The sequence below is a fragment of the Carassius auratus genome, chromosome 5, assembly GCF_003368295.1.
Source record: "Carassius auratus strain Wakin chromosome 5, ASM336829v1, whole genome shotgun sequence".
Taxonomy (NCBI): domain Eukaryota; kingdom Metazoa; phylum Chordata; class Actinopteri; order Cypriniformes; family Cyprinidae; genus Carassius; species Carassius auratus.
In genome coordinates, this window is record NC_039247.1 from 9962105 (window position 1) to 9976917 (window position 14813).

A 14813-nucleotide genomic window follows, 5' to 3' on the forward strand; every position below is an offset into this window, starting at 1 on the left:
TAACAGACTCCTTATTTAACAACATTTGCATCTTCTCTGTGTTTTTATTAGCACTCTGTTTTACCTTAGCATTTTCTTGGTCTGGACGTACAAGATTTCATGACTATGTTCTGTTTGCACAGTTTTTCATTGATAAAATGTTTGAAAAGTTAATTTGTATAATTAAGTAGGTAACACTGTATATACTGTAGGTTAACAAAGTTTTGACATGGAGACCATACAAATTAATCAAGAACAAATTTTATTGTAGACACATATTAAATTGATTTAAATTCATACACCAATGATTTATAAGACAGACATCAGCATCAAGAAAAAAAAAACAGTTGTTAAAGGTAGAAAAAATAAATAGCTTGTATAAGGAAGCTATAAAAATAGCATTGTGCAGACCTTCATTGAAGGGATAGAATGCTTTAGTTTCAAATATGCACCATTTTAGAACTTGCATGATTTTGACTCAAATGGAATGCAAATCTTTTCTCTCATATTTTCAAATTTTTATACAGGGTCTACTCAATTACATTACAGGCTAAGACAGTTCGCAGGTTTAAAATTAAATTTAATTCTGCAATATGTGAAATAGCTTCTGTGACAAATATCTTTGCTCTTCTGGCTAAAGGGAAATTTTCAGAAATATCAGCCATGTCTGCTCAGAACTGCTGTGTGTAAACAAACTGTTACCTATAATTGTTTCATTAAATAAAATAACATTTATTAACACATTCAGATTTTTTTTCCCTCTTCATTCATATAATGTGTGTGTGGGTGATAGATTTTTAAATGCATTTATACAGTGTCAACTAAAGCTAATGATAAGTAAAAACAAATGCAATGCAATCTCAATGTGTCTTTCACAGGAAATGTCTTTTCTCTTTTTTGTGCCCTAGTAATCATTGCAATTATCTTGAGGGCACGTGTGTCCAATAATATTCAGCAATTATCCACTTCTAAATTAACATTTAGCAAATAAATTATTTTCTCCTGTAAACTCACATATGGCAGTATCGGTTATATTAAATGATCCCATTTAATTAATGTCAGCCAGTGGATGCCAATAGAAAAAATTATTCATTTAAGGCACACTTTGCAGTCTTTACACTGTTGCTCTCAGACTGGCATAGCTTGTTGCCTACTGGCTGAATAAATGTACAGAGAAACCAACAGTGTGAGGGAAATGCAATTACACATTGATTCTTCATTACAAACTAAAATAATTCATCCAAATCAACAGTCATAACCAGGCAACATTTTAAAGGTAAAATCAGCATATTTGTATCTATTCCAACAGCTCTTATCTGTGTACGTTGTTCACATACACCTATTGTATAACCAGTAATGGACTGTACTTCCAAATATTGTTTACTCCAGTGTTGTAATTTGAAAAATCTGAAAGTCTTTGAGAGAGATACCAGTATTAAAAGTAATAGATATAATATGAAACAGACTCAATGCTACAAAACTGGCAATTCAAATAAATGTGAGAAATTAATTAGTCTATCATGTATAAAAATACTAAATGCAGTCCGTTGTGGACAATTCTAGAAAGGTGGATTCTCTGACTTGAATAATTTATTTTGAACAGAATTTCAGCAGGTTTGTGCAATTTTTTTCCAACACGACTATGAACAATATGAAGCTTGTATTGACTGAGGTAGATCTCCGTGGGAGGTTACCTTTGTGGTTAGTAGACAGAGAATTAGATTAAACCATATTATAATATTATTTCATATCAAATGTCCTAGTTATGCTTGATAGGTCATCTCCAATCTAATGCTCAATCCCCCAAGAGCTTCTTTGCTTGTTTCTCAGTCACTAGAGACACAACGGATCCCACCACCTTCTCATTCTCTACTACTCCACATAATGTCAGCTTTAGCAGTCCTGGTAAAAACATTCCCCTACAGCTACCTCTGGCCTCTTGTCTGGGTTGCACTTCTCATGCCCTAGAACCTTGCCCGTGTAGTCCACACAGACCACAGTGCGGTGGCGCTGTCCGACACCACAAGTCTGTGAGCATGTTGACCATGGCCCCATTTGCCACATAGGACAGGGCAAATCCCCACAGGGCCTGATGTCTGCCGGTCGCAGGTCGGCACCGCAGAGGTTAGACAAGGATCCCTCCCCATCTCTACACTCCACGCTTCTCCTGGACCATCCAGCACCACAGCTCTTGGAGCACTCAGACCACTCACCCAGGACCCACTCAGCTCCCCCAAAAGGCAAGATGACATGTGGCGAAATTCTACTCTCTGTGCCAGGCTTGCTAAATGGCACATCCCTCGGCAAAAAGAAAGTATACTTGATCCTAGGGGGTGAGGTCTCCCCAGCGGTGGACAGCAGCTGGATGGTGATGGGCTCCAGAAGTCTGTGAAAGCTGAGGAGTCGCTCCAAGGTGGTGGAAGAGCCGCTGTAGCGAAGCACAGCGCCAGGCACTGGGATGTCCTGCTCTGCCATAGACACTGAGAAATTCCCATTCAGGATGTAGGTTCCATCTTCCGTCTTTACCGCCAAGTAGTTACCATCATGAGCGATGCCTCGATGACTGCGTTGTTTTATGTCAATATTAGTCGCCCCAGCCGGGATGGTAACTATATCAATGTAGCCAATGCTGTGGAGATATTATAAGTAAATAGTATATCATAAAATTGGGTGATATGAATATCGACATCAATGGAATATTTGCATTGCACAAAAGGTTCCTTGTAGTGTTAAAAGGTTCTTTAGATTATTAAAATGGTTCTCATTCAGTGGTGTCACATTTGCAAATCTGCAAAATTGTGTGTAGGAAATGCAGTCGTTTTGGATGCAGGTTTTGCTCAAGTTGGTCACATGAATTCTCTGCTTTGAATAATAAAAACCTGCTTGTTTAGAAAGTGAATTGCATGTGAGAGGTGCTTTTTCCATCTCTACACTAGTGACAATAGAGGACATTTCATTGATGTCACTTTAATGATGGGATATTCCCACTCAGACATGACAAAATGTCTGGCGCTAGTAGAGGAAACTGTGGAATCAGGAGTAAAACAAATTAACTGCTTAAATTAAAGGCAATTGGACCCAAAGAACCAGCAGTCCATGGATCTGTTTGACAGCAACATAGCTGGATCTACATACAGATGATCATCATTATTGTCATGTCACCCAGCCCTAAAATATGTTATTGGGCAGAAATGAAATGTCTTTCCGTAAAGCTGCTTTGAAACGATGTGTATTGTGAAGTGCTGTATAGCGCATTGAGGTGAAATCAAAGTGGCGAGAACACTGATGGATATTCTGGTTGTTTCAATATATTTTGTAGAAACTTAATTTAGTTTTCACTGCATTCAAGCATTCATTAATGCTGCCACTCATCCGGGCACAACCACACACACCTACTGTGACATCATGTAAATACCCTCTATAATGGACCTTTTTTGTTAGCAAATTTGTGCTGCAATTTCACTACTGTGACCATACATTTAGTCAAAAACGGTTCTTTTAAGAACTGTTCACTGAAAAATGGTTCTTCTATGGTATCACTGTAAAAGCCTCCTTCTGGAGCTTGGAATTTTGAATCTGACGATATTATATTGGATACTTAATTTGAACATGATAATTTATCCTATTTTTGCAATTATACTGCCTTAGCTGTCTTTTAAAGCTCAATTAAAGTAAATCTATAAAAAACAGAATAATTTAATAACACGGTTTAGTTTTATTAAGTATATCAGTAGCTCATTCCTTTCCCAGTTTTTAATGTTCCATCATTTTAAATGGTATAAGTAATGCTTATATATACAATATTTACTTACGTAGCTTTGTTTAGTGAGCCACTTATCTTCCTACAGGTAGTACCATCACCTCCGCAGATACCGCACTTATCCAGCTTTTCACCGGAGCCTATCACCTGGTCACAACCGGCTTTGATGCACTGGCCCTTAACACAGATAGATGTGGTGTCTGGCCCACAGGTGGTGCCATCCACAACCTGCACAGCACATATGAAGCATCAGCATTAGAATAGACAGAAACAAATGTTTAAGGAAATAGTGTGCAGCCTAAGTGCTCCAGTGTATTCTAACATAATGGCTATTCCACACAAAGCAGAAAAGCAAAAACTCTGGGCTGATGATGTAAAAACTGAAATATCAGTTACAGAGGTGCATTCAGGAGCTTAAGCTAGTAGTTGGACTGTAGGGTTCGGGTGCTCAGGTTTCACATTTTACAACAGGGAAAATATTTCATACATGAGAGTTTAGTGGGAGTTTAAAGATATCAATGGGCCTGTGGCAAGAGGGAAGTCCTAAGAAAGAGACCACTGGCATCTCGGTAAAGCTTGAGAGCAGGCAGATAAATAGAAGAGACTAAAATAAATTACACATATTGTCCTTATTGCTGATCAGATTCGATGAAAAGGAAAACATTTTCAATGGATGTGTACCTTGGCTTCAAAAACTTTGAATTCATTGCTTCCTTTGGCTCGGCAGACGAGTTTGCAGCGATCTCGTGGAGAGATGCCGGCATATTTGGGGATCCACTGCTTCATGTTTCCTTGAGTGTCCATGTAACGGTCACTGTTATACTTTTCACACTGCTCCTCTCTGAAGCTTTTTCCTGTGGATTAAAAATATGGTTCCTGGTGCACCACTAATAATAATGTGATTATAAACAATGCATGGTCTTTTGACCTCATTCACTCCCCTCACTCATTCTCTAGCCCACAACAATGTGACCTATGCCACCCAATGGAGGTTTATTTATAAAATGTTACCATGTTCCTCTGGGCATGTCTGAGTATTGCAGGACTGGTATTTGACCCTCTGTCCCACACAGTACGATCCCCCATTCTGCGGCGCTGGAGCAGTGCACTCACGGTGAGAAAACTCCACACCCCCACCGCATGACCGTGAGCACGGCCCCCAAGGGCCCCACTCTCCCCATCCACCATTGACTGGCACCTGGAACACAAATAGAGACTGTTAGATATACATTTTAATGTAACATGTAGCACTTAGAATACAAAACAATACAGTAAAAATACATATTTATAAATATTATTACAATTTAAGATAACTGTTATCTATTTCAGTATACTTGAAAATGTAATTTATTCCTGTGATGGTAAAGCAGAATTTACTAGCAGCCATTACTCCATATGCTCAACAAGTATTTCTAATATTTAAACAGCTAATATTTTAGTGGAAACGGTGATGCTTTTTTTCAAGATTCTTTGATAAATAGAAGGTTCAACAGAACAGCCTTAATTTGAAAGATAAATTTTTAGTGACATTATAAATGTCTTTACTGTCACTTTTGCCTTGCAAAGTGCTCCTAAACATCACTTCCAGTAAGCATAGTGCTGACGGAATGTGAGCATACCACACAGCAGTTTTGTCGGTTTTTTATGAGTTGGCTGAGGGATGCCTTCTAACAGCCAGGCCGTCTAGGATCACAGGCTGGAAGTTTTAATACACTACACCAAATATAATCACACTTTTTTAAGAGGCTAATATATTGCAACTGCATCTTACATGGAAAGCTCAAAAAGAATTGCTCTCTATATAAACTCTCTCTCTCTGTCTCTCTCTCCCTCTGGCATTTAAAAACTGAATTTAAAGTAAATTGATTATTTTAAGCTGCTCAAAGATGAGGCCTGGTTGGGATCAAGAAGAGTAGAAAAGAGTTTTATTTTTTTAAAGGTGAAAAAAAGAGAGAACAGACTGACTCTAAGCACTCTGAGACCTTTTCAAACATGTAAACACTGTGGTGAAAAGAATGTGTCATCTTTAATGTCGAAGGAAGGGAAATACGTAAAAGTTTTAAATAAGCTGAGAAGAGATCCTTTTAGAAGATCCTTTTAGAAGAGATCATTTACGCAGGATGACAACTACAGTGTCAGATATTTGTTAATAGTGGAGCCTGTAAATCTGAACACGGGTGTTTTACATGCATATGTGCTGACAGGTAAGGTGTGATAAAACTAGATGACCCACATACACACATCCTCCTGGCCATGCATACCTTCTTGTATCCTGCCTCCTCCAGTGCAATCGACAGGCACAGACCCTCACGGCATCTCCTGTCCTCTCCACATGAAGTACCGTCAGCCCAGGGGAGGCTTCCATTCCTGGTCGTGCACTGTATCTTTCCTTCTTCTCGACACCACAGCTGTGCACACATCTGATCTTCAGGGGCATTGGGACAGTAAGTGTATTCGTCCCCGAATGTCTGCTGGCATTGCCGGTCCAGACCAAACGTATGGCCGGGGAGGTCAGTGGGTAAAGGGATGTTCCTCTCGGGTGGATCCAGCAAACAGTCACCTGAGGAATGCACAAGCAGGGTCTTATTTAGCTGTGTTTGTAGAGAATGCTTCAAATTCAATTGAAAGATTGTCTTCCTGTAGCTCAAAGAGTAGAACATGGTGCTAGCAACACCATGGTTATGAGTTTGATTCCCAGAAAAAGCAATTACTGAAAAAAAATCTACCTTGAATACAATATAAGTTGCTTTGGATAAAAGCACCTCCCAAATACACAGGTATGAAAGTAAATTATATTATACTTATAAGATGGTTTGCAGTGTTTTCTTTAAGCCCGTTGCTATTGACTGAGTGTTTACTTCAGCTAAAACAATCTCTTACATACAGCAAGTTTAAAACAGGTGTGCATGTTAGCTTGAGGGGACTACTTTCATTGCAGAAAGACCTCACTGTGCCTCCTCTCACCCAAATGCACGTAAGACATAATAGTCTCCCATCTGGAGATTTCCATTATGTAACCTATCATTTAGCAGCCTCAGTTAGCTCGCTCAAGAACAAAAAAAAAATTATTCTGTAACAAAAGTTTCTGTAAATTTACTGTAAGGAATGTCTACTCTGAGTTCTTTCAAAACATTGTTTTGTCCATATGGATACAAATATGGAGACAGTATAATGCCTTGAAACAATTACACAGACTTCTTGACTCTCTTTCCGTTTTTCCAAGATTGACACTGTGAAATCTAATTAGGCTTAAAGAATCGAGGACCCCTTAAGAATTTGGAAAGGTTAAATTAATGTTATGAATGCTTAGTAATGAAAGGCTCTTGTTGAAATGGATACAGGCCTAACAACAATGGAAAATAACAGCCTTGAAGTCGTATCAGTTCATAGTCTACCTGTGGCAACAGTGCAGCCGGTAAAGACGGCATGTGCTTGGCAATGCATACTGGCTCTGTGAGGGAAAACAGTTGTTAAACCTGGAATGTGTGAGTCACTGAAGGTGAGCTAGTGGAAGAGCAGGAACGAGAGTGTGTAGACTGAGATATCGACTGAGATCAATCAACAACTGGGGAAAAAATGTCTACCATATTTCCTGAGCTGTCACTTTTTCTCATTTGAGTTCAACTTTATTGTGAAATCACAGTTAATTTTAGGCTTCATTAATTGACAGTTGACGGATCCACCTTCTGTAGTCTTTTTCATGTCATTTTTAGGATATCTTTCACTTAATGAGTTTATAGCACAACTTCACAGCTTCACAGGGAGGAACATTTTAAACATATCACAATAGAAAACAGTTCTTTTAAACTGTAATAGTATTTTACAATATTACTGTTTTTACTACATTCTTGATGCAGCCTTGGTGAGCATAAGAGACATTAGCAATCAGGGGTCTTTCTCATCCCAAACATTTGAACGGTAGTGTACAGTATTCATACATTACATGAGTAGATAAAGTGACTGAGAGCGAGCTTACTCTGTAAAGACTGAGAGTTTTGACACTCTCAGCAGAATTACTGAGTGTGGTCCCATCAGCCCATTATTAGTGGTTAGAGAGTAAGTTAAGACAGAAGTGGCATTTACTGTAAACAAGAAACTAAATTCAGAAAACACAGGCATATACATTATAGAGATTTTTAGAGACATTAAGATCAAAACTATACAGAAGATTCTTTTGAATGACATATTAGCAAATTAAGCCAAATGTCTTAAATCTTCACTGAAGGCTATTAAGTTTATTTTTCCCCTAGGTCTCTAGATAATATGCACCATTATGTTCTAAGCCCAAAACCAAACTAAAACTGACAACCAATTGTTAACCGAGAGAAAACCAGCTGTTAATAAAAAATACATTTAGAAAGACAGGAGCAAAACAAATCTTACTGCATTTCACTGAGTGCTTTTTCACTGACATATAACTTTTAAAAAAGGGAAATGATTAAAAAAAGCATCCTGACAGTCATCATACCGTGGCCACTGTCGAAGAACTCTGTGATGAAGAGTGCACTACATGGAGACCAGGGAAGTGTTTTGTTGAGGTGGATAAAGAAAGGAGCCATCATATGATGTCCATTGAGATGCCCGAACAACTTCTCACAGGTTTTAGAATCATCATGTGGCATGCTGAGTACATGGCCTGAAAAACAGGAGAGGAGAGCAGAAAGATGTACTGTATCTGTACAGTGTAATAACTTTTCCACATTGCTGTACTCCTGCATGTGACAGAGAGAGCTATATATCTTTCACACTGATTTTTTTTTTTTCTAACTCAGTCTGGAACACATGCCCTTGTCCAGACAGTGAGTAAGGCTGAATATGTTGCTGAGATGTCTGGTTATGTGTGTGAACATACCGAGTTCATGTGACACAGTAAATGCTGCCTGGAGGCCGTTGTCCTCTATAACTGAGCAGCTTCTTTTGGGGTCACACATAGTGCCAATATCAGCTACACCCAGAGTGTCACAATCCTTATATCCACAAATATCCTGAGGTCAAAGAGAGAGAGAGAGAGAGAGAGAGAGAGAGAGAAAGAGAGAGAGAGATAGAGAGACAAATGGGCATATGAAACAGAGATGTGATATGTAAAAAAAAAGAAGCGAGAGGAGAGGGGGACACATCTGAGACACTGATACCCAGACATCGCTCCATTAGTTCCAGACAGCCCTTTTTTCCCCTAGTAGGCTCTTGCCAGCAAAACATATTTGTCAGTGTTTCCATCATTAAATGAAGCAAATACATGGCAGACTGCATGCTCGAAAAAAATAATAATTCTAATTAACTGTGAGATAGCTGGACCACACAGACATAGGGCCTGTCCACACTTCAGGGATAACCTTGACTATGGAAAACATCTCAATGGTAGCCATGCGAGTCGAACAGACACCCAAAACACCTCCGCTAAATAAAAACCACCTGCTTCTCCATCCAACCACAGCAAGACTGAGACCTCTGTCCGTTCTATTGTGTTGCTCTCAGCTGGAAGGCCAGCCAATTTTGCATTTTTCCTACATCTATTTTATCCATTGCTAGCCCTTTGGTTTTTGGCAGAGTTACAATCTCATGCTTGCTGTCTCTAAGATTGAACAAGGGGTTTCCGGCTGACCATTGTGCTCATGACCCTGTCATTGACTCAATGAAATTATGTCTTGTTTTGGAAAAGTGGTGGCCAAGTGAGTTAATCAAAAGCTGAAGGTAACTGCATCTGTAAAATGCGTGTGGACTGGAAATACTGGGGAGAAATATTTGCCATCTTTCCTGATGGAAAAATGAATTAAATTACCTACATATTTCTAATGCTAAAAGTAAATCTGCTATGAAAAGTCCAGTTGTGCCATCATTTTAAGCCCAAAACATGTTTTAATTGATGGAACACAGGTTACTTACATAGTGCATGAGATGAAATTCTTTCTACAGGATGTCAATTAATGTTGGCGGTTTTTCATTTAAATTGTGTTCTGTTATTGTGCCTGCTTTGTGTTTCTCACCTCTCTAGTGAACAAGATGGCAGTGTCATAGTGTTCAGGATGTCTGTGGCTGCCTGGGTTGAAAATTTGTTGCCACCTGCAGAAGTTGCGCAGGACAACACCACCATTGCTTGAAAGCTCAGGTCCCACCTCCTCATCCTCCACAAACACCATCTTCACTACCACCAGACTAACGGCATTTTTCAGGCTAGGATGCACATAGATCTGTGCTGCCATGGACATCACTGTCAGAAGGTAGTGCTGTAGAAAGAAAGAAAGAGAGAGAATAGAAATTTAGTAATCCAACCAAAATGTTCCATAAACAAATCTCAAAAATACTAAATATACAGCCTTAATATACAGTACCAAAAACTTGATGTCTTTTTGTCATCAAAGCTAGATGATTAGAGCAGAGTTTTTCAGTTTCATACATTAGGAGATTATGACTTGACAACTTTTTAGAAAAAGGCATTATTTTCCATGTTAAATATATTCATTAGCTTTATCTCAGTCATCTGAAATAATGCAGTAGCAGAAAATATCTCTATATAGTAAACTCTTAAAAATAAAGGTGTTTAAAAGGTTCTTCACAGGGATGCCATAGAAGAACCATTTTTGGTTCCAAAAAGAACCATCTCTTTCTTACCCTTTTATAATCTGAAGAACCTTCTTTTGCCACGAAAAAACCTTTGTGAAATTTCATCAGATGTTAAAGTTTCTTTAAGGAACCTTTTAGACAAAAAGGTTCTTCTATATGGCATCATGAAGCACTTTTCTTTTTAAGAGTGTAGGACCAGTACAGACAGCTGTTAAGCAAGTATTTTCTTCATTAAACTTGACACTACATTTTTGGAGGGAGAGAATAGAATGGGGGCCCAAATCTGAAGCCCTGTGGCATCGAAACATTTAAACATTTGTTTGTTTTTGTCTATCAATTAAATGAGTCACAAACAACTCCCGGGTGTTCTCCTTTTCCAGATGTTCTCCTTTTTTCCCATCTATATTTTGTTTTCTCCCACACTGATTCGCAGACATGTTTCATATTTTGTTGCTCTGTATAACCAAAACCATAGTCACCCTCAAACCAGAAGTCTTAGTGGTTTGGGGATTTATGTTACTTTTTATATACAATCCATACACCAATCATTAAGAGCTAAATCGTTTTAGCCTTTATTAAAAACCTTTCTATAATACTTCCATTGACTTGTGGATACAGCTGCACTTTTACATGAGAATAAAGACTGACTGGAATGAAAATGTGTCCCTGAATGACAGTTTTGTCCTGAGATCCTTGATAATGTGAAACAGCACAAATGACAGCTGTTTTGAGTGCAATCATATATAGCTTACAGCACATTAGTTAAATGGGTAAACATATACAGTGTACTGTACTTTCAATGTTTACTTCAAAACATATCTTAAGAGTTAACAATTTTAACATGTTTTTTCATACATGATTTCTTGAATATTGCAGTTTTAGACAATCCCCCAAAAGCTGGTTGTCCACAAAAGACAAATGCACAAGAAGACAGCATAATGCAGAGACTCTCATTATGGAATAGGTTCAACACTGCAGCTGGAATTGCTGAACAGGGTAAGGATCTGCCTGGCACATTTAAGAAAAGTCAGACTGACAGCACATTCTGCAGTGACCAAGATTCTCATCAGTAGAAATAATCAAAAGGCTAGACTCTCTTGAAGCTAAAAACATTGATTTAATGAAATGGTTGGGCCATTGATCTAAACCCAACTGAAGATCTCTGGAATATCCTTGGCAACAAAGTTATAGCTAAGAAACCAATTATACCAAACTATGGAAGAATAAGACCAAGATCAAACTAAAATTATAGTTGTAATCTTCTTTCGTGCTACAGTGGTTACTGTTCTCTAATTTTGATTACTGTGTTTTCCACAAAATAAAGATTTTTGCTGAAATGCCTTGGATATTTAATCAAACATGTTCAAATTTGAGAGATGAAGATTAACAATATTTCAGAAAAAATTATGCAATGGGCGGCTTTGAATGCATTGTCCTAATGCTCAGTTTAAGGGTTAATTTATAAACAAACACACGATTGGTACTGTAAAGAGTACACACATTTTAGATTTTGTTAGAGCAGTAGGCTATATATACTGTCCCATATAAATCTTTAGATGCCAATTAAAAAATAGTACTGTAAAATGTAAAAAAAAAAAAAAAAAGATCAAAACATCCTTTATTAAACCACTTGTCAGACTTATTGTATCATTGCAGTTTCTTCATTAAGTTCTAACAGCACTTATTTCAAGCAGCGCTAGCCCATAGGATATATGGACAACACGTCTCGTTATATAAAGGCGCTTCAATAAATGACAAATGAATACAAAGCTGGACTCATACTCCACTGCTCAAACAAAATCAGAAATGAAAGCTCACTCAATCCACTCAGCCATATTGGCCTTCAATCTATTTCATAGCGAGCTTTCCTCTGCCACCACAGAAGATGCGGTAGAGTGGACATAAGGCTGTGATATTATAAGTATACTAGACCATTGAATTTGGCTTTATTGACCCGTATTTTTTATTTACATTTTTTTTTTTGCACAGGTCAATCTAAATCCACCTGAGATTTCCATCTCCATGAGAGAGAGAAAACGTGCCAAAAACTTTCAAAAAGCCAGTTTTGCTCCAGGATCAGTACTCCCTACAACACTGCAGTATATTGACCTAAAATGCACCCTGAAGGCTGTTGGAAAAGTTCAGTTTTATGTGTTAACACAGTGGCTCCCAACCACATTCCTGGAGGCCCCCCAACACTGCATGTTTTCCATGTCACATTTATCAAACACACCTGATTTAGACCATCAGCTCATTGTTAGATACTCCAAGACATAAACTGGGTGTGTCAGACAAAGGAGAGATGCAAAATGTGCAGTGTTGGGACGGGGGCCTCCAGGAAAGTGCTTGGGAACCACTGTGTTAATGCACACTTTCTTTGCCTGTGCTCAGAGTTGTAAGATTGAATGTCACCTTGAAAACTTATTAAGAAGACTTGATGGGTCTCTGAGAAACGAATATTATATAGGTACCTTATTAAATGTGGATGTAGCAAATAAGCTACAGTTAAAACGTTTGTAAAAATGTCTACAAATATTCCATAGGCTACATATTGCAGTCACAGTTAAGGACAGCAACTGGGGCATGACTGAAATATATTAGCTTGTAAAATAAATTAATGAATAAAAAAGTTATATATACATTTATTGCTATTCATATAAAGTGGTTTCACCAGGTGGTCTGTTTGAAGCCCCTTGCATGAGTGGTGAAACGTCTTTAGTGAATGAATAGCAACGTCGGTCTAAATTGTACATTATGTTTCAGAGCAAATCTAAAATTAACAATTGCTCACGCCATTCAGAATAAAAAGACTAGAAAATGTGTGACTTCTCTAAAGGCAGCTTGACTCACCTTTATCTCATCTCCATAGAAGCGTGTCAAAGAAGCGTCAGCGACTACCAGGGTCTCGATGTATCTCGCAGCTGACACGAATCTTTTTGCGCGTTTCACTTTGCCTTTTTCGTATTTACTAGAGTTAAGGTTGCTCTTTTTCACAAAACTGTCAACTTTCTGTTGATCAAAGAGCATAGGCTATTCGACGCTCTTCGATTTTTGGAGAAGGCTCGCCTCTTAACGACGTGCACCTGCAGAAAAGATTCCCCGGCAGTCTTGGCACTTGCTTTAGGCTGAATGAAGTACTCGTCCCCTTGCGTTATGAAGGTACCCTGGATGCCGTGACATAAGCTGACTGCAACTACCGATTCCTTTTCAGAGTTGACCGTTCCTTTGTAGAAACAGTCTCTGAGGTCCGCGCCGCTGTCTCCGTACAGGGTGACATCCCTGAAAACAGCTCCGCTCCTGGAGGCGTCCAGAACGGCTGGAAGGTGTTTAGCCTTTACGCGCTGGACGTTTAATGATGGAGACACGAACTTGCTATCCGGCGTCAGGTCAAGCAGGAAAAGTTGACCAAATGCATTGATCTTAAAAAGCCGTCTCTCTTCATTTCTCCAAAAAACACCTTTTCTGAATGCAAGGTTTACTGGCACGATCTCTTCTTCCTCGTGTAGCTCACCCAGTGTTAACTGAGACATTAGATTTGCTAAGAAAAACATATAACAAGCAATTGTGGATACCATTTTAATAGTGAATTCAAAAAAAATATTCAAACCTTTATGTTGAAACATAAGAAAACGGCGCTGGAATCACAGATAATTCTAGTCTAAAACAAAAATACAGACGAAAATAATCCACTAAAAATTAAAAGGGGAAAAAAATAATAATATTAATATTGTCTTATAAGAGTTCAAATTGAGTCTCGAGAGTTCACAGAAAAAGTCTTGTAAGAAAATACACATCATCCGGCTCAGTGTAGGCCTATAAGCGAAGAATGTTCTTGCGCTGGTATTTATACAGTCTTGGACTTCTCCAGCGTACGCGGTTTATTTTTGATATTCATTCTCTCTCCTCCCCCTCGTGCGCCAAAGCAAGAAAAAAAAACCCGGGTTTGATCCAATAGGGCTACCGGCACGGCCCCTTTTCACTGCTGCGGGTCTTGCTTACAGCTATTATTACCGTATAACAACCCGGCTGGAATGCTGTAGGACACTTGAGCTACGTGTTGAGTGTCAACAAGATGCTAGAGAGCGTGTTAGACCAGTGGAAATCTAGGAAGAAACGCAATGTACTCACGAGCAATTGGTGTCTTCCTAGATAGCAGCGGACTGTGAAGGTGACATCTGAATAGATCCTGGCTGGAGGTAAACCATAAATCAAAAAAAAAAAAAAATCAAAAAAAAAGTTTTCTCAAATGGCCTACGTGCAAATCACGTAGTGCACATTAAATTGTGTTAATGTTAATAATGTTATTTCAAATAATTGACGCACAAGCCTAAGCTCCTCGCTATCTTTATAGCATTGATTTAGATTTAGTTAAAGCTTGAACACTTTAAACTAATAAAACTCCATTTGAAACTTGTAATTTAAGAATTGACAGAGGAACATATAATATGATATTTACAATACACACAATAAGATATTCGAAGGAGGTGTTGATTATCTTAGCGCAGTATATGCG

General features: G+C 38.4%; 1 pseudogene; it reads right to left on the reverse strand.

Moving 5' to 3' along the window:
- Positions 1-252: 252 nt before the first annotated feature.
- Positions 253-14178, reverse strand: LOC113074460 (A disintegrin and metalloproteinase with thrombospondin motifs 8-like; annotated as a pseudogene).
- Between the last annotated feature and the right edge of the window lie 635 nt (positions 14179-14813).